This window comes from Mustela putorius, unplaced genomic scaffold (assembly GCF_011764305.1).
Source record: "Mustela putorius furo isolate JIRA1106 unplaced genomic scaffold, ASM1176430v1.1 tig00000228_pilon_pilon_pilon, whole genome shotgun sequence".
In the NCBI taxonomy this organism is placed as follows: Eukaryota; Metazoa; Chordata; class Mammalia; order Carnivora; family Mustelidae; genus Mustela; species Mustela putorius.
Genome location: NW_025421322.1, coordinates 10571593 through 10591794, shown reverse-complemented (window position 1 = coordinate 10591794; position 20202 = coordinate 10571593).

Sequence of the window (20202 nt, the reverse complement as noted above, 5' to 3'; positions counted from 1 at the left end):
TTAAACTAGACCGACATAATGATGAAACACACAGGCAGAAGGACCAGAGCCACGTGCAGCAAGGCCAGCTCTCACCTCAACACTATGTGTGGCCCCATGTCTAGAAATGACTTGGAATCAGAGGTCCCAAGAAAACACACTTTCCACAAAAAACTTATTTTTAAAAAAATATTACACATAATATACATTAAAGGAAAATACAAATAAACAAAACCAGAATGAAAACCATTGTAATCCTACCACATAAGTAAATCCTATTAACATTTTGGTGTATTTCCCTCTAATTGCATCTGTATATATGTGTGTATGTGTGTAAATGTGTTGATGCATGTGTAGATATAGACAAAAATAAAATTACACTGTATAACCTAATTTCCTCACCTAGCAATATTTCTGGCCTCACAATATTCCATGGCATTGATCTACAAAATTATTTACCCAATCCTCTCCTTGGGTATTTGGGTTAGTTCTAATTCTTTCAATATAAATGTAATTATGATAAACATACACTGATAGACTGACTTCATTTTTTTTTTTTGACCCCTGTTTTCAAACCCTGCTCCATCCTCCTCTTCTGCTTGTCCCTTGTCTTGTTTGTGGCAAACTCCACAAACCCCACAGGGACCCTCATCCCAGCCTCAACCCCAACAGAAAGCAAAGCCACTTACTCATCCTTCTTTTTGTTCTAGTCATTCAGGTAACGGGAATAAGAAACCTTTTCATATCCTCTTTGTGTATGTGTGACATCATTCTCAACACCCAGACCAAATCTGAGTGAAATGTGGACCTGGAAGCCACAGGATCATGATAGCAGGGTTGGTGCTGTAAGCATGATGCTCAGGGTCATGACCACCATCACCAGCGGACCTTTGTTCTCCTGCATCTGCCTTGCCAACTGGATCATCTTCCTGTGGCAAACACATACTCTGGTGTTAGAGGTGTTAAACAAGTTTTAAAATTATTTTTCTACATTATTCATCTATTTTTTTCCTATTGTGTATTTCTTATTGATACCAATAAGTGTGCCAGCTAGTGTTGAGTTTTGAGTTGTGTTACCACCATGGAATTGGGGCTCCTCTTAAAGTGGACCTGGGTTGTCTGTCTTGGTCAAGATCCATCTGTGTGACAGATTAAATCATGTCTCAATTCCAGCCGATGGTAGGCCCATTCATGCTGTTCCTTACACATTGGCCCACTTTGAATTGTGTTCTCTACCAAAAAAGGGCTCTAGAATCTATCCAAACTGCAGGGGAACATGCACTCCCAGAGACTGTCACTGTATAAGAAAGTCCCTCCTCAGCCCCATGCTACACTCCGTTAGAACAGCAACCTCTGGCACACAGGGAACCCTTCTCGAGATGGAGGCTTTCACCAGCCCTGAGCCTCTGACTCCTCAAATCTAACTGACTGTTATGCCTTGGGTTATGGTGACAGAACACCGAAGACTCAGGATAAGCACAGAGGTCTCCTTATTAAAATGGAAACAGCACTTACAAAATCAGCCAAACTTTGACCGTTTGGTACATTCCACCTATAACAGAAAGGGGTTCATCTGTCCTCATTCCCTTGCCAGATGCAATGGCATCAGAGGATGTCACCCCTCTTCAGACGCACTGGCCACTTAGGAAGCCCACGGGAATCAAATGAGTGATCAGAAAGGGAGTTCAAACACTTCACATATGAGGGAGCTCCCTAGAGAGTTGCTTCTGTCCATCCTCTAGTACATCCCTGATCAAAGACAGCATCCAACAATCAGCATCACGAACCAACTTCAGACAACTGTCTTAGCACTGGAAAAGGAGCTAAACAATTATCAGCCCTTTCTGCACATTTTTATAGATTCTTGGAACACTAATAATGGTCAAGAGCAACAACAATTCTTTATCCAAGGTTTCTTCCAGTAAGAATTTCTTGCCTGACACCCAAAATATAAATCAAGGTCACACGTGTTTCTACACATACTAAAGCCATGGAACAAGGTCTCACCAAGACACTCCTTATTCTATTCAGTTTTCTAGTCATTATTGATGTTAACCACGGCACTCATTTTACTTCTCAGAAAACACAATACTGGGCTCTTGAACAAGGTGTTTAATGGAACTTTCACTTTACTTATGAGTTAGAGTTCAGGTCTCATAGAATGTCATAATGGCTTAAATGAGTTCAAAATCATTTAATAAAATATGGCATATTTCCATTATTGATCCCAAATCTGGGAATTGCAATAAAGAGTCTGACTCTATTTTTGATTTTTGACCACAGACAACTTTCAAGCCTCATCTGAGGGGATAAGAAGACTTGGGTCCTCTCTTCTTTTGGTGCCCCTGGAAAATTCAAATCATACAAGTGGCTGGTCCCTCACAAAAACACTCACCCCAGCCCCATTTCCTAATCACACTCAAAACCAAAATCACTCATCTCTCCCTCCAATCAAGTCTTTCCAAGTCAGTTTGGATGTCTGCTCTGCTCTTCCCAGAAAGTCCTATTGTATGAATTATAAACTTTTTTTATAGCTTCTTGGTGCATGTGTGGTTTCATCAGTATCAACATCTGAACCTATCCTGGGTGAGGGATTGATCCCACTCTTGCATGGAAACTATAAAAGATATACATACCTTTACATACTATAAAAGATATACTTATCTTATTATTGCCACAGGAAAAATTCCTGGAAGCAGAATACTTACAGTTTCTAATTTTTACTCTTTACCCAGTGGTGTAAATTATCTGTTACTTGCAAATATTAAATAAGATGCTCTTTTATTTTTGATAGGCTGATAGATGAAAAATAGCACCACATTATTTAATTTGAATTTATTTGATTCTTAGAGGTGTTAAACAAGTTTTAAAATTATTTTTCTACATTATTCATCTATTTTTTTCCTATTATGTACTTCTTATTGATACCAATTGTCCTTCCTGCTATTAGTCTTTTTCTTTACCTTATTAACTCTGAAGAGATTTGTGTATTAATATTAATCCTTCATATATGCAATTTAATATACTCAAATATATATGAATTTATAGGTGTAAAATATAAACAATTTTAAAAATATGTCACATATGCAAAATAGCATTTGTCCAAAAATAACACTTGCAATTGCCTTATTTTACTATATGGCACTGTTTGTAATAGAAAACCTTTAAAAAAATTTTTTTTAGATTTTTTTTTTATTTTTCAGTAATGTCTACAGCCAATACTGGGCTTGAACTCACAATCCCAATATCAAGAGTCATGTGCTCCACCAACTGAACCAGATAGGTGCCCAAAGCTTTAAATTTTTGTATGAAATTAAGTCTTTTTTTTTAATGAACATTAATTATCATTTCACAGTAGGTATACTATTAGGATTTTGATAATGAAAATAAAAAGTTATCCAGCATGGGGCGCCTGGGTGGCTCAGTGGGTTAAAGCCTCTGCCTTTGGCTCAGGTCATGATTCCAGAGTCCTGGGATCGAGCCCACATTGGGCTCTCTGCTCAGCATGGAGCTTGCTTCCTCCTCTCCCTGCCTGCCTCTCTGCCTACTTGTGATCTCTGTCTGTCAAATAAATAAATAAAATCTTAAAAAAAAAAAAAAAAGAAAGTTATCCAGCAATTTTGATCCTTAATATGATAGTTTGCCATATATATGTTTAAATATATTAACACTAACAAATATTACTATATTAAGCACATATTAAGTTTAAACACATATTAATATTAGGATGAGATGTTGCAACTTTGTAAAGAATTCCATTAAAAAAAACAATATGTGGAATAAGAGCTGGCTATAAAATTCACTCTTCTAATGTTAGTTTACATTGATGATCTGAGATTTTTTTTTTTCTCTAACAAGTTAGGAAAAGTTCAAGTTTCTATTTGTAATGGAGAGGAGAGATGTCATTTTTGGGTTTCCTATGATAGGTACAAATTTCCTATAACTATTGAGCTAACCAGATATCATATAAGGAGATGTGGCCTCTGAATATGGCAACAATTCTCATTGTCAACATCCAGTTTTACAATGCAGAATCTATTGAATTACAGAAATATTGTCTGAATATTGCCCCCTCCAGTTTATACACAAAATAGCAGTCAGTGATTTTATTAAATCTTAAGTGGGACCATACACCCCTCTTTTCTAAACCTTCCAGTGGCTTCTTTTATCGCTTAAAGCAGAGATTCTCTGCAGTGATTTTGCTCCCAGGAAATATCTGGCAATGTCTAGAGACATTTTTAGTTTTCATTCTGGGGGCAGGTTACTGTAATCTAATAAGAGGACAGAGATACTACTAGACACGGAACAAAACGTTAGGAGATACCAAGAGTAACAGCCTTGCTAAGACATGCAAACCTCTAGGGGATTTGTCTATTGTCCCCAATAATCATTATTCTAACTCTTCTCTTATAATCCTTCCTCCCTTACTTTACACTAGGTACACTGGCCTTGCATTCTGTTCCATAATCAGTCAGAAAGGCTATCACCCCAGGACCTTTGCCCTGCTATTTCTTTGCTTGGAGACCCTTTCCATGCATCTCAACATGGTTTACTCCTTCCCTCCCAGCATGTCTCTACTCAAATGCCATCTTTTCAATAAAGACTTGTCTGCTCACAAGCTGTCAACTTTCAGTCTCTCCTGTGCCTAACACTTTCTCCAATGCCTCCCTGTTTTTTTCTCTTTGGCATTTACCACTATCTAACTACTATAAGTTTTACTAGTGTCATATACTGTCTTGTTCCCTAATTAGTACACAAACTCCAGGAGAGCAAGTTTTTGTCTTTGCTCTCTTCACTTTTTCTTCCCACTGCTGAATCGCCAAGTACCTTGAAAACTGCTTGATAGTAGTGTAGGTAGTAAAAAAATTGTTAAATAAATGAATGAATGTCCAAAATCTTTGATGTTCTATATTTGTTGTACCCCAGAGACTCTACCGTCTCCAATATATAGTTGTGAGTATTTGTTTTTTCAAGTTAGTTTAAGTAACAGGAAAAATTTGGCTGTATCAGATCAAATATTTCTTGCCCCATTTCTTTAGAAATTACAAATTTAAAGAAAGGATTAGAGACAAAAAAGATATAGAAAAATCAGCATCCCAGCCAATGCCTTTTCTAAATCTTCCCTAAGAATTGTTAGTTTCCAACAGCATCCTGAGAAGACAATTTATTTTACATTTCCAGACATCTGAGGATAGAGTGATTGCTTTATTTTTTTTTAATTAGAGAAAGTCTAATAATTATACTATTTCAACCCATGAGACTCATTTTCTGCTGCTCTATTCAACTTCTAGGATACTTTAGCATTCTGCCAAATCTACATTCTAAAGGAATCCAATCCCTACAGACATTCAAAAAAAGATTGCTATAAAAATATAAACTATTTGCATTATAACTTCAAATCTGGACTTATTTCCTGGGTCTAAAGTAGAATGCCATTTATATGAAGCAAATGAAGCAAGAGCTACAATCAACCAATACTCATAGCCTGATGCTGAATAAATTGAGTTCCCCCTTGGCCAACTCAGCAGATGAACATCACAGACCACATGCAGCTCATAGGGCTTGTGCCTATCAAATTAAGGGCTTCCATCCCTGCCAACCTGTCATAGAATGGACTGAATAGACTTCTCCAAAACCCACTCATGTGGAAAATTTGACAGTGAAAAGAATATTTCTCTAGACTTAAAGATGATTGAAAGCAAAATGTGAATTTGAATCTCATAAAGTTGATTCTCTGCCTTCATCAGCCAACAGATCAAATGAAGTATCCCCCAAGCCTCCCTTCTCTATATGATTTTAGGCCATCGGTTTATTAATGCAGGTAGAAATTCTGCATGGTTCAGTAATTTGTGCAGATTTGTTTTCAAAACAGGAAGGGGCTATAGTTTAATTTTGGCAGTAGGGCGGCTATCAAATGAGTATTTATCTTAATCCTCAAGTCCAAACACATAAATGTGAAGAGATATTTTATGGAGTCAAATTGAGCCCTCAGAGATAATTTTCAAGTACGCTAAGTCCACAAAACTGTATAGACCTTAGTTCACATTCCGCTAGTGCTTTCTTATGTTTTGTTTTATATTGTTTGGGGACTGTGGAGGAGAGGAATACATGGGACAGAAAATAGACAGGAGGTAAACCTCTTGTACCACAGCCAATGCTTCTCTTCAAGTAGGTGACCCAGAGATAGCAATATAATGTCTTCTCCTGGGCAAGCAGGACTCATCAATAGTGATGGTCCAGAGAGCCACCCTGGGAGAGCCTGATGCTGAAGGTGCAGGTTTACTTATGCTCTGAGTTGTGGGAGAGGCTTTGGAGTTAAACAGACATGGGTTTGCATTCTGTTCCTGCCAGTTATGAGCAATTTTTGATCTTGCTGCATCATCTATAAATAGGGATGATGTTCTTTATATCAAAGGATCTGTGTGAACATTAAATATCCATAAAATGATTTAAACATAACATTCAATATAAATGATAATATTATTTTAGAATGATAGAGTATATACCCCACCCACACACTCACATATATAAACCCCACAATTGTGTTTATAGCCTCTTTCGTTCCAAAAATGATGAGAAGACATTTTCAAAATGCATTTTTAAAAAATTTGAAAATTCTACAAAAACCAAAAAGAGGAAGTTAAAAAATTGGGATAAGGACCAATTATGCCAAGGAATGAAATTATGAATTGTGAAATTAGTTCTCAAAATACATGTGAAAGATTTTTAATTTCACTAAATTTGGGCCAGAAGTTTTATTTCAAATCTCACAGATAGCAAGAGGAGGAAATCTGATCATTTAAAGGTTCTCAGGGCCAAAAAAGTAAAAATGTTTTGTTCAGATGGAGCAAAACTATATTTAGCATGATAAACATTCATATTGTCGACAGAACAAAGAGTTTCACAAAGGTCTGTTTCTTTTTTTTTTTTTTTTTTTTTTTTTTAGATTTTATTTATTTATTTGACAGAGAGAGAGAGAGAGATCACAAGTAGGCAGAGAGGCAGGCAGAGAGGAAGGGAAGCAGGCTCCCCGCTGAGCAGAGAGTACTATGTGGGGCTTGATCCCAGGACCCTGAGATCATGACTGAGCCAAAGGCAGAGGCTTTAACCCACTGAGCCACCCAGGTGCCCCACAAAGGTCTGTTTCTTAAATCCTTTTCAAAATATATCAAAATGCCCATGATTCCTTTCAAAAGAAAAAAATTATCTTATTCTAAGGCAGGAAGACTATGTATAGAAACAAACATAGTAAGTGAACAAGGTAGTTTCAAACAAATCTCCATGAATTCTTTGCTTCTCCACCCCTTCTTTTATCCCTTTCTTCTTGAAAGGAGCAGGACTTAATATTCATTTCTAATAAATAAAATACAGTAAAAACATAGGTATGAGATTTCAGATACCAGATCATAAAAAGGTAGGCTTTTCTCTTGTTCTTTCTCCTTTCCTTGGATTACTGGTTCTGAAGGAAGCCAGCTGGCATGTGAGCTGCCCCCTGCAGAGGCTGATGCGGCAAGGAACTGAGGTCTGCTCATGATAAACTGAGGCTTCCTATTCAAATACGATACAGGTTGGAAGTAAATCCTCAGCTCTAGACAAGCTTTTGGATGACTGCAGCCCAGGCTGGTGCACTGACTGCAATCTCACGAGAATCACGGACCTAGAACCACCTAGCTGAGTTGCAAACCAGTGTTTGCTATTTTAAGCTGGTAAATTTTAAGGTAATTTGTTATACAGAAACAGATAGCTAACGTACCTTCCTTAGAGAGAAAAACTAGAAGATTTAAGCTATTTGTAATTGGTAGACCATAACACATTACTATTGGTTGCCTAAAGACAAAATAAATATTTTTTAGTATCTTTCAACGGTACAAGAACTGCATGTCTACAAGATTTTGCAAGCTTCTACTTGTGGAAAAATAGAGATATGCACAATTTAATGAATCTAATTGAAAACACTTTGAGTTTCTTTTCTAGGTCAAAGTGATTTTTTTTTCCATTTCCAGTTTTTTTTTTTCCCTTATGAGCCCCTAACAATAACCACAAATATTAGAAGATGATTGGATTCAAAGGCTTGATGGTAAATGTAATTAGCCTTTAAATAATACACAACAGTTGTACAAAGGGAATAATTTGTGTGTAGCCATGAATCTGTTGCAAATAGTAGAGGAGCTAAATGATCAACAGATACCATTCATTGCCTCATTCTTTTAATTGAAAACATTGAATTCCTACTATGTCTTAGGCACCCAGCTGGATATCCCTGATGCAAACATAAAGCCCCAAACTTGAGTCAGCTGATTTTTACAGAATACTATGAAGTATCATACAGAATACTATGAAGTCCTAACCACACTGCCCTTGTGTCCATAAAGTCATCCCCAATTCCCAAAGAGGCCTTTCCCTCTTTTGGACCCCGACAGCATTTGTTTGCATAGCATGGCATGTATATGACCTTCATCACATTATTACAGCGGCTATCTTATTACCCCAACTGTACTTCCTTGAGCTCAGGAAGAGTGTTTCCTACATGCTTGAATTTCTCACACTATCTTCCTAAATGTTTATGACAGAATAGGAGCTCAGTATTTGTATGACTTACCAATTGATGCTGCTTAGCATTATATAAATATACATTAACTAGATAATAGATAATAGAGATGGCTGAGAGAAAGGGAGGGAAATAAAGGGATATAGGATGTGTATATTCTTACATTTTTTTCCTTCACATGTCGTCATTTTCCTTCTGGTAAAGCTGGAGTTACAAATGGGAAGGAATAAAGTGAACTACTTTGGAAAGGACCATTGTGCTACTAGCACAGATGAACACATCCTAGCTAAAATCAGAAGATAGAGAGTAGTTAACATATCTGGGTTTGAATTCGAGCTCTTTCACTGACATCTCTGTCAAACTAGCATATTACTTCTCTGAAACTTAGTTTTCTCAGTGATCAAATAAATCTGCCTATAGGGTTGCTGGGAAGAATGAACAGATGACACATGTAAATACTAAGTACAGTTCTTAGCACATACTAAGAACTTAATAAATGGTAGGTGGTAGTGACACTCACTTGCAATAATACTTTGCAAATTGCATCTAGGAAAAATCAAATTTGGGAATGCTCTGTGGTATTTGCCCTCTCCTCATTGCTTTTGGTTTCTTTTTTTTTTTTTTCCCCTAACTTCCTCACAGTTAAACCTACTGACCTTGACTAAAGATTCCCAACAACTGGAAGTACTTGAGCCTGGTCCTGAGGGGCTTATAACAGTAGGCTATTCCCCTGTTTGAAAAAGGGACAACGTCAAGCTGATTTCTCCTTATTTATAATCTGCTCACTATTCTTTGATATCTAGTTAATTTGGAGGCACTTTCACCGGTGCTCCTAACACTACGTCAGACAAATCAATCCAGGTTCAAAGAATGGACTTCTGATCTCAAGTTGTGCTCTAGAAATCTCACTTAGGACTCCAATGTGTGGCTGTACTTCCCAGTCTCAGAGACTATCTTCATTATGTTCACTGACTAAAGGCTTGGTTTGGTTCCCTTCTTGAATGCTCTTTGAACTGATGCTTTACTCAGCTGTGATCATTCCCAACCCTGCTCCCTCTATGACCCTGGTTTTGCCCACAGTTGAACAAAAATATCTATTGTTCCCTCAGCCCACAGGTGAACAGGATATTGGAATGTCTACCATTCCCACAACAATAAACAGAGCTAGCACAAATTCCAGGCTGGGAATTTTATTACCCTCTTGCATAACTAACACAAGGGATGTAAGGAGTTAGGGTGAAATTATTTCAGTAATAATATAGACGAATCAGAAAAATGTGTCTTAACTATAAGTGACTCTTAATCTCAGAAAACAAACTGAGGGTTGCTGGGGGGAGGGGGGTTGGGAGAAGGGGGGTGGGGTTATGGACATTGGGGAGGGTATGTGCTTTGGTGAGTGCTGTGAAGTATGTAAACCTGGCGATTCACAGACCTGTACCCCTGGGGATAAAAATATATGTTTATAAAAAATTAAAAATTAAAAAAAGAAAAATGTGTCTTCATTTTTGTCTATGCAACTTCCTCATGCACTATATGGTTCTTACCACTCCTAAATTTAGCATATTTTCACTGGTTGCATCTACTATACAAAAGACCTGTCCCAGCTCAGTCTAACTAGAGTTCTCTTTCAAATACCATCTTTCTATGACCCCTTTCTATGCTCACTGAATCATGGGTTTTGGGGGTGAGGCAGAGAAATGGTTGTGTCAATGAGACACGGATCATACAGTAATAGAGTAAGGCTGAGCCAAGACTAGTAGTTTACCTGTACAGAGTAGAGTCTATAGCCACTCAAGTTAGATATTCAGAGGCCAAGGTGAGTGAGGTCAGAGAATCTCTCAACCCCAGAAGGGTGATTTTCCATCTAGTCCCTATATTATCCTCTATAGAGATCTGTAAAAAACCCTTGTCTAGGCCCTAATCTCAGATTATTCAGATTCTCTAATTCTGTTGCTGGAAATGAATGCAGGATTTGGATTCAAATACAAAGTTGACCTATTTTTAGTGTCATTATCATTATGCAATACACTGAATGTTCATTCTAGGCCAACAACCATGCTAAAAGTGTAATCTGCATGTATTTTTTTTCGTGAAGCCCTTTTATAGATGAGAAAATTATACCATGCCCAAGGCCATGCAACAACTAAGAGTCAAAGTTGGGATTCAAGCTGTGGGCCGCCAAACTCCAAACCCATTCACAATCCCTACCCTATACAGCCTTTCAATGCCCCGACCTGTTCCTACTGTTGCCATAAAAACAACTTACTCTTTAGGACTTACCTGTTCTGAAAGAATACCATAGACTGGAGGGCTTATAAACAAACACTAATATATTTCTCACAGTTCTAGAGACTAGGAAATCTAAGGTCAAGGTGTTGGCAGATTCAGTGTCTGGTTAGGATAGATATCCTGGCTCATAAATAGCTATCTTCCCACTGTGTCCTCCCAAGAATGAAGCTCCCTGGGGTCTCTTAAAAGAGTTCTAATCCCATTAGTAATCTCCACCCTCATGACCTAATCACCTCTCAAAGTTTCAACCTCTAAATGCTATCATATTGGGGATTAAGTTTCAAAATATGAATTTGGCAGGGAGTGGGGGAAAAGACAAAAGTTCAAACCATAGTAGCATCATTAGAGTCAAACAATTCAGCAGAGGGCTCAGCTCGGCCATTTCTCCAAATGTAGTTGGCCTAGACCTAACACAGGAGACAAAGGACATTAAAATGAGAATGATCAACTCTTTCATAATGTCATTCTACAGTAAGGAAACAGACCCTACATGAGAAATTATCTCAGTGCTTCCTGCCCAGTAGGATGCTGATATTTCTCTACAGTTCTCATACTATCCTAATAGCAGTCACATACAATATTGGAACAAAAGATTCTGAAGCTCAAGCTAGATAGGTTTGTTGATATTATGCCTGTGTGTGTATGTGTTAAAAAGATGTGTTTTTCCTTTGTTTTTATTTATTTTTAAAGATTTTATTTATTTATTTGGAGAGAGTGCAGGAACAGGGGTAGGGGCAGAAGAAGAGAGAGAATCCCAAGCAGACTCCCTGGTGAGTGTGGAGCCCAAGGCAAGGCTCGATCTTACCACCCTGAGATTATAACTTGAACTGAAATCAAGAGTCAGACATAGATGACTGAGCCACCCAGGTGTTCCGTGTCTTTCCTTTTTTAACATCAGCTTAAATTTGTAAAATCAAGGCAAACTACCACAAAGAAATTAAACTGGAAATAGAATCTGACATAATCTCCTTTTTCAGAGTTCCACAGCTTGGATTAGGATATCTGTTTAAATTAGAAATCCATATCTGAGCAGTAGCTAAGGAAAGGGGCTCAGCTGCTTTTAGAGCTGCCACTTTCAGATTTCAAGGATGCTTAAGTACACGTACAGTCTAAGCAGGGAAGAATGCATTATCACCACAACTCTAACCCACTTTCATACATCATATGTGTTGGGAGGTAATCAGTACTCTTTCTCTTACCACTAATGGGATAAATGCATGTGCTGCATTTCCAAGAGAATGACGAAAGAACACACTCCCATGAGAAATGTCAGGACACTTCTGACCCAAATTTACACTGCCTTGTATATCCATTGACTTCTGAAATGACCATGTCAAGACAAACCAATCTTTCTTGACAACTGCAGCAGCACCCCACAGTATCTTGAGATCCAGTAGTACAAGCTGCTCAACTTGACCATGAAACAAGGTCTCTGACACTTTCTCCCCAGATCCACACCTTGGCCAGTCTCTCCTCTACTGGTGATCACATTTCCCCCATCTGTGAAATCAAAAAAATTTTTCCTCTGCAAGGATGGAATAATGGATGAATTATTTACTGTCTGCCAGAGGATCCTCAGTTTCTCTCGGGGAAATATCCAAAACCTTCATGGATAGTAATACAAAGAAGTATGGCCCCCTACTGTTTTCTCTCTTGGCCAACTGGCAGCTACTGGAAGATAAAGGGCTTCAGAAAACACTGCCTCAAAGCTTCAGGATTCCAACAGCTTGCAATTGTAGCACAGAATATTTCATTTGGCCTTTGGTATGAATAGTCATTCTATCTCTTCTTTTACTCTCATCATTATCAATTAGAGACCATGGATTCATCATGGTTCAATCTGGGTGTTTCACAGTCTAAAGGTTTTGACAGAAGTATAATACCATGTACCCACCATTTATAGCTTCACACAGAATAGTTTCATTGCCCTAAGAATCTTTTGTTCTTCCTCTATTCATTCCTCCTCGCCCCCAACCCCGAACCCTGGCAACCACTAATCTTGTTACCATCTGCATCATTTTGCCTCTTTAAGGATGGTGTATAGTTAGACTCATGCTACCTGGAAGTGTCCAGATTGGCTTCTCTCAGCAATAATCATTTAACCTTGACAGTTCATTTCTTTAGTGCTGAGTAGTATTCCACGTTCCAGATATACCACAGTTTATTTATCCATTCACTAACTGAGGGACACTCAGTTGTTTCTATGTTTTGGAAATTACCAATAAAGCTGCTGTGAACATCTGTGTGCAAGTTTTTTTTTAATTTTTTTAAAAGATTTTATTTATTTATTTGAGAAAGAGAGAGCAAGTGAATGCACACAAGTAAGCAGAGTGGCAGGCAGAGAGAGAGAGAACTAGGCTCTCCACTGAGCAGGGAGCCCGATGTGGGGCTTGATCCCAGGACCCTGGAATCATGACCTGAGCAGACGGCAGCCACTTAACCATCTGAGCCACCCAGGCACCCCTGTATGTGTGCAAGTTTTGGTGTGGACATCCATTTTCAACTCATTCGGATAAATTCTAAGTACAACTGCTGGATATGTGGTGAGAGTCTATTCAGTTTTGTAGGAAACCACCAAATTGTCTTTCAAAGTGGCCCTCCTCATAACTGATGAGATCTTTTATCTAGAGGAAATTTGCCTTAGGGCTCCAAATTTCTCCTTTTCAATGCATCATCATCTTTGCCATCATCTGAAAGGAGCCAGGCCCGGAGCTGAGATACCTCTACCCCCTTCCTCACCTCTTGGATCTCTGGTCAGGGCCCCTGGAAAAAGATGCTGACTCTGAGCAGTAGAGCATTAATCAGGTGGCCAAAAGTCCTAGCCAGAAATGCTCCAACATCTGTTTCGTGTCAGCAAGAGGCTGCATCCCAATCATGGTTCAGTCAGTGTATTGCAGGGACCGCTTTTCCTAAATACAAGCCAAGCCTGAGGATTAAGACTCACAAAACCTCTTCATCAATTTGCATGTTGGGCTGTCAGGGTGAACACCTTCAGTAGATGGTCACCTCCTATCAAGCTCTTTAGAATCTTCTCAGTTTGAAAAACACCTCACTGTCTTCAGCTAGGTTAAAGGGTCTGGAGAAGTAGAAACTCTAGTGTACTCTCTAGTGATTCCACCTTCCACATGAATTCTTAATTGGATGAATGGATGGATGGATGAACCGTCACTCTCCACCCACAGCACACAGGCTTAGACATCTTCTAGGGATATTTAGATGCACACACATCCTCTTTGCACCCTGACGGGCCCTGCTGAGACAGTCACTCTTACAAGGGAGAACAAAAGGAGACATCATGGTCACTGAGACTTGCTCAGGATTCTCTTAAGGACAGAGCATTGCCAGAAAATGTCAACATGTTAATTCCACAGTCTAAAGAGGTATAGGCATAAACCTGCAAACATATACAGTGATGAAACACATAGATCATAGTAGCCACCTCATAACTGGATGGCCCTTAATAAGCAACTTAACTAAACAGGATGTAGGTATGAAAATTGGAATAAGTAAACAATTTTTTTTGGCTGGTCTTAATTGTGCCAATATAAGGTCAGCTTGTATTTGATTAAAATTGTTTTGAGATATTGTTGCCCTGAGTAAAAATGTCCTGTATTGAAACTGAACTTCTGAATAAGAGGCCGAAGAGAGAGGCAGAGTACGCAGTACTGGGACAGGGCCTCAGGGCAAACATTTGGCACAATCATACTAGGTATTGAGGAGTGTTCAGTAATGGGCCCTCTGCACCGCTCTGAGTGGAGTACAGTGGCCTGGGGCAATAGTGGAGGCCAGGAGGATACCCAGGCCTGAAGAGGCAGAGGGAAAGGCAGTTACTGGAACCCAGAGAGAACTGTGCATAAAGGGGTAACTGGACAGCCTTGACATCCAGAGACAATGCAGCCAACCTGTAGCAAGAGGACAAGGAGGGAGCAAGGGAAATAAATACCCCAGCCCATTCTCCTCCCAAAGTTCAATACCCTGCCTCTGCCTTTCCCTGGTAAAACCTGTCTGGGAGACAGAGAGCAAGGGAAGCCAGTGATGGGAGAATAGCCTGAAGAAGCAATTGCCTTATTTAAACTTAAATCTATGCAAGTTCTGTTTCTTATTAGCATGATTAAAGTGACTCTCTTTAATATTCAACTGCTTAACTAACCTTTTGGTTTAATCACAAAGGAATGTAACTCTTTACAGTAAAGCTTTTGATGACCACAAATATGCTAAGACATTTACTATAAGAAACATGCTCACTTAAATTTAAAAAAAAAAAAAATGTTATCAGAAGTTAAATTTGCACACTGAAGTTATAAATGGTCTCACCAACATCAACCTTATCATCAATCAATCCAGCCCTCTGTAAATGAATTTATCCTTCTTGTGTACATGAATTCATCATATGAGTTTTCTTTTAAGCAGAGAGCATTCTGGCTAATGTCCTATAGCTAGAGAAAGAAAAATTACTCTCACCTCTGACAAATTTATCTAAACATTTCGCAAAGTTACTTTGCTTTTTCGTACAAGATAATTCTTTAGGCTCTGGAGAACTTGCTTGTTTTTTGATATTTATATAAATCAGAGTTATACTTCTTAGAAACATATAGAAAAATTCCAAACTATCAAGGTTGTTTACATTAAATGGTCTTTTAGTTAAAATCACCCAAATAAAGGTGACTCCAGACCTTTGTAGGGTATCTAAAGCTATTATCCAGGGTCAGGGGAATAACAATAAAATCTTTATGTATATGTATGTTTCTTTGAAACTAATCTGTCTGTAGGAAATACCAGTGAGAGGATGAAGCACAGATCCAAAGTATTCAGGATGTACTCTGTTCTCCTTATGCCTAGTCCTTGTGGCACACATTAGCCTTGTGATAACAAGACTCTGGAAAAATGACTTAGTAACCCTCCTTAAAATGTACATATCTAGGTCAATAATGTAGGAAAACATTAATGTATATTTGCCTAGGGTGCTTAGCCCCAACAGACAATGCCAACACATTTTATTATACTTAAGCATCTACTTTTATGCTTTTATTTTTAATGCAAATTATGTAGGTTTCTTTGTATACTTATATACAAACAATTAAAAAGAGAATTGATTCTCCTCCAAGGAGTATCCCTAAGCAAGTAGTTATGGGTTAGTTCTAGAACCTTTTCTCTAGAATCCCTCTGTGCTTGTTGGTCCTGTCCCCCAAGGTCCTGTTCCTCACCCAAACCCTGTACTGCTCAGTTCTTAGAAGGGATTTCATGGTGGTGGTTTTTACCAATGCTTTTGCTCAAAGTCAGATGTTATCAAATCCTTTTTTGCCTTCCTCCAACCTGCTATTCAGTTTAAAATAAAAGAAAGCAGACAGATCCAGTTTCATGAAACTGCACTTAGAGTGATAAAGTTTGGGAACAAAGGGATGGACAAGAGAAACCAAAGACAAACAAAAAGAGTGGCAATATTATCAGATGAGGTAAAATTATAGTGTCCAATAAACTGTCACTATGACTTGATCCTGCACAACCTGCGCAACACTTGCTAGGTAGCCATTATCAAATACTCCTTTCCCCATGAGAGATCAACAATGTCTCCACTACATGTTTTTCCCTCCTGCCCCCACTCCCTAGCAAGGCCCACTAAAAGACAACTTTGTCAGCTCTCGCTCTTGATGATGAGTTCTGAGGAATGAGCTCTTTACTCCAGGCCATCCCACCCACACCTAAATTCTGCGTTTCTATGGCAAACATTTAGCAACAGTAATCTTCCCTTCTTCTGTTCTAATCGTGTGAATTTAGCACTAAATGATGCATTCCTTCTTCCATTATCACTATCCATTCACATGTGTTTAATATACATTTGTGCATTTTTATATCTACTTCTGTACATTTTAAAGGTTATTGCTTGCCATTCTTTCTTCTTTCTATCTCCATTTATACTGAGGTTTCATCTGCCACAAGATTTTCAAGTATCTTTTCTATTTGGAGTGTGTGCTTGACATTCTCCCTGAATCTTTACAAATCCACAAATCTTTCTCTCCCCTTAGCAGATGAGTTACATCAACATTCTCGGCTTGCTGCCCATTCTCCCGGTGGTCTGTGGCAGTGAGTCCAACACCTTCTGGCTCCCAGAGTTCCAGTATCATTTTTCTTCCTTTGTAAGTAGTCTATTTTTCTTTTCAGCCTGAAATCTTTCAAGATTTTCTCTTTCCACCTTCTACCTTCTCAAAAATTTTCTAGGCCTATCCTTCACATTTTCCAGTCTTTTCTATCATCTTTTACAGTTTCCTGATTTTTTTTTAAATTTCTCAGTTAAAAAGTTGCCAAGGTAAAATTTCCCAATTTTAAATTATTTTGTTACTTAACCCACCCTCTTTCAGCATGTAACCACACTCTATTCTCTTCTCCTCCTGCTTTGTAAATGAGAAAAATGCAACGAATGTTTCACATTTGCTCACTCTCCAGAATGTGTTGAGTGCGCACTGTGTGTCAGCAACTCTTCTAAGTGCTGGAGATACAATAATATGTTCTTTAAAGACCAAACTTCTTGCCCTTATTGAACTTGCCATTTTTTCCATCTCCCATCTTTTACCCACTGAAATCTACTTCCACCCATCCACTAGGCCTACCTTTGCTAGGGAAGGAACTGTAATTGCTAAACCCATGCCTACTTTAGCAATCCAGAGCATTTGTCACTTTGTCAATGTCTTCTTGATTGTGATAATGCAACTATATCAGTGAGGATGACTTCCATTGCAGATAAAGGAAAACTCAACCCAAACTGGCTTTAAACCGTAACAATCTAAATGAATATAACTGAAAATTTTCAGTTAAGGCAGATTTCAGAGCCAATTTGATTAGGCACTTCATCAAGAACCTGGTTTCTTTCCTACTATTCTGCTTCTCTGGTGTAAGTTTCATCCTATGCTGTAACAGCTGTTAATTTAACCTGTTAATTTCACATTAAAAGGCCACACCTCTCAGAATGAGATGATCTTTCAGGAGTTTTTTCCCCCAAAAAATCTCCAACAAATTTCCTGTCATGTCCAATTAAATTTAACTGGGTCTCTGCCCCTGCCTCAGTGAATCTCTCTCACCCTGGAAATACTGTGTTCTGATTATCTTAGGTTTGTTTTATTTGACCCCATCATTATGGCAATCGTATAAGATTACTCTGAATGGCTACATACACAAGGACTCATCCCTAGAGCTGGGTTTAAGTCAGCTTCTTAGGAGACATGTCAGCAACATAATGGAGAGATGTGTGGATACCCCCCCCCCACAAAATCTGGGTACTGTTAGGGAGGGGGAGGTAGGGATATCATTGCTGGGTTGGTCATGCACAAATGCTAATCAGTTTCTTCCTAGACCATGAATTAAATTTTGTGGTTGCCTAAAATTTCAAAGTACAGCAGTTCTGGGTATTTTAATCTGCTACTTCATGATTTTAACTACCAACTGTATGATGGGTACTCTCAAATGTATATTTCAATCTCAGCTTCTTTCCTGTAATCGAACTTTGTATTTCCAGCTACGAGGTAACTATCTCAGCTCCTCAGTACTTCAAATATAGCATCTAATAGCTGTATAGACATGACCAGCAATCCAAGATAGAATCCTCACAAAAACCTTTGGTAATCATCTCTTTTGCTTCTTAATATTCTCTCCAAAATTGAGGAACCTTTGCTATCTGCACCAAATATTTGGATCTCCTTTATTCATGTGCCCCTTGCATAGCTGCATATTACAGTCACTTGGGCACCTCAGGGTTTCATCAAGGAGAAAATTTTTTTGAAGATTTATTTGTTTGAGAGAGTGAAAGAGTGAGCACAAGCAGGGGGAGGGGTAGAGGGAGAAGCAGGTTCCCCACTGAGCAGTGAACCCAACACTGACTTGGGGGCTCGATCCCAAGGCCCTGGGATTATGACCAGAGCCAAAGGCAGATGATTGACCGACTGAGCTACCCAAGCACCCCTCCTCAAGGAGAAATTTAATGTTTAACCTTTGCTCCTGACTATGTCTTTTGTCCCAAAGCTCCATCTGCTCTTAAAATTTCAAGTCAACATGGTAAGCCAGCTCAGTAGTATGGAAAGGTTAATGTCCTTACCCTTCGCTCTTGGGCTTTCCTTGAAGTGTTGACCAGAGCTAAGTAATTGAACATACTTTACTCTTTTGTGTCTCCATTTCAGTCCTCTCCTGGCTGGAATTTTCTTTTCTCCTTGGGCTCCCGCATGAAGTTCTCCCTTACTCATCACCAGATGGGTGTTACTGTCTCACAGAGTTACTATGTCTCTTCCCCAACATCTTACACACACTTAATACTCTAGTATTGAGATTACCTATTGTTGTCCAGACACTCTACATCCTAATTAGTTTTATGTCCACCTCCGTAGCAAATGGCCATGTCTTTGTTAGGTATGCAAAGATGCACTGTGTTCCAAAGACTTGAAGGCGGGAAGAAAGAGGAATATGTTACAGTAATAATGCAGTATTGTGATCTTACAGTATTGCTTTCAATTTTAAGTGGACAGATTTTATATGAACGAAAGAGAATAATCTGAGGATGAAAATAAGGATCTGAATCTAAATCCTCCTATTAATTATAATTGTGTATTAGAGCCCCGAAGTCAGTAAATTCTCTTTTCTCTCTGGATCCAACATCAATAATTTACAAATGCAGATAATTCCAATCAGCCAAATTTTTTAGGCTGGCTCTGGAGCAATATGGGATATGCAGTTCAGTGAAAATGCTGGGACTGAAATGAGGCGTATTACATTAGTAATGTGGCTCTGGTTTCACGTGCTACAGTACAGATCTGCGTAGGCCCTAAATTGGAGACAAAAATCCCAGAAGGATAGGAGATAGCTTTCTGCCCCATTTAACAAACACAACTTTTTCTCGTTTTGTAGAGATTGAGCTCTTGTTTCACTTTCTTATTGCCTATCAATCAGCTTGGGAAGACATTTGCAATTGTATTTCCTTCATAAAGACATAAGTCGGGCAGCAGCTGCCGTTACTCATCTAAAAGCTCCTTTCTAAATTACCTCTGTCAGACTGTGTAGACAGCACTAGGCACACTTCAGTCTTATTTGATTAAATCAGGGAATGTACCAGCCAGCCAAAGAATGGAAAGTCCTTTCCATTTACATGCTCCATTAACTGCACTTCACTGAAAAAATAAATCTCAGTGCAATTCTTTACCTCGCTCCTCTAATTGCTACTTACAAATTCTTTTCTCTCAATCATGCTGTCTTTCATAAATCAGGAAGCAAAAGCATTTGAGGCGGAGGCCCTGGCTCTAATTTAACATGATTTTCCACTATGCTACTATTAATGCCAAAGGCAAATAATATACCAAGTTACTATGGGAACCAGGGCATGAGAAGGTGAAAACACTCCCTTCTATAAG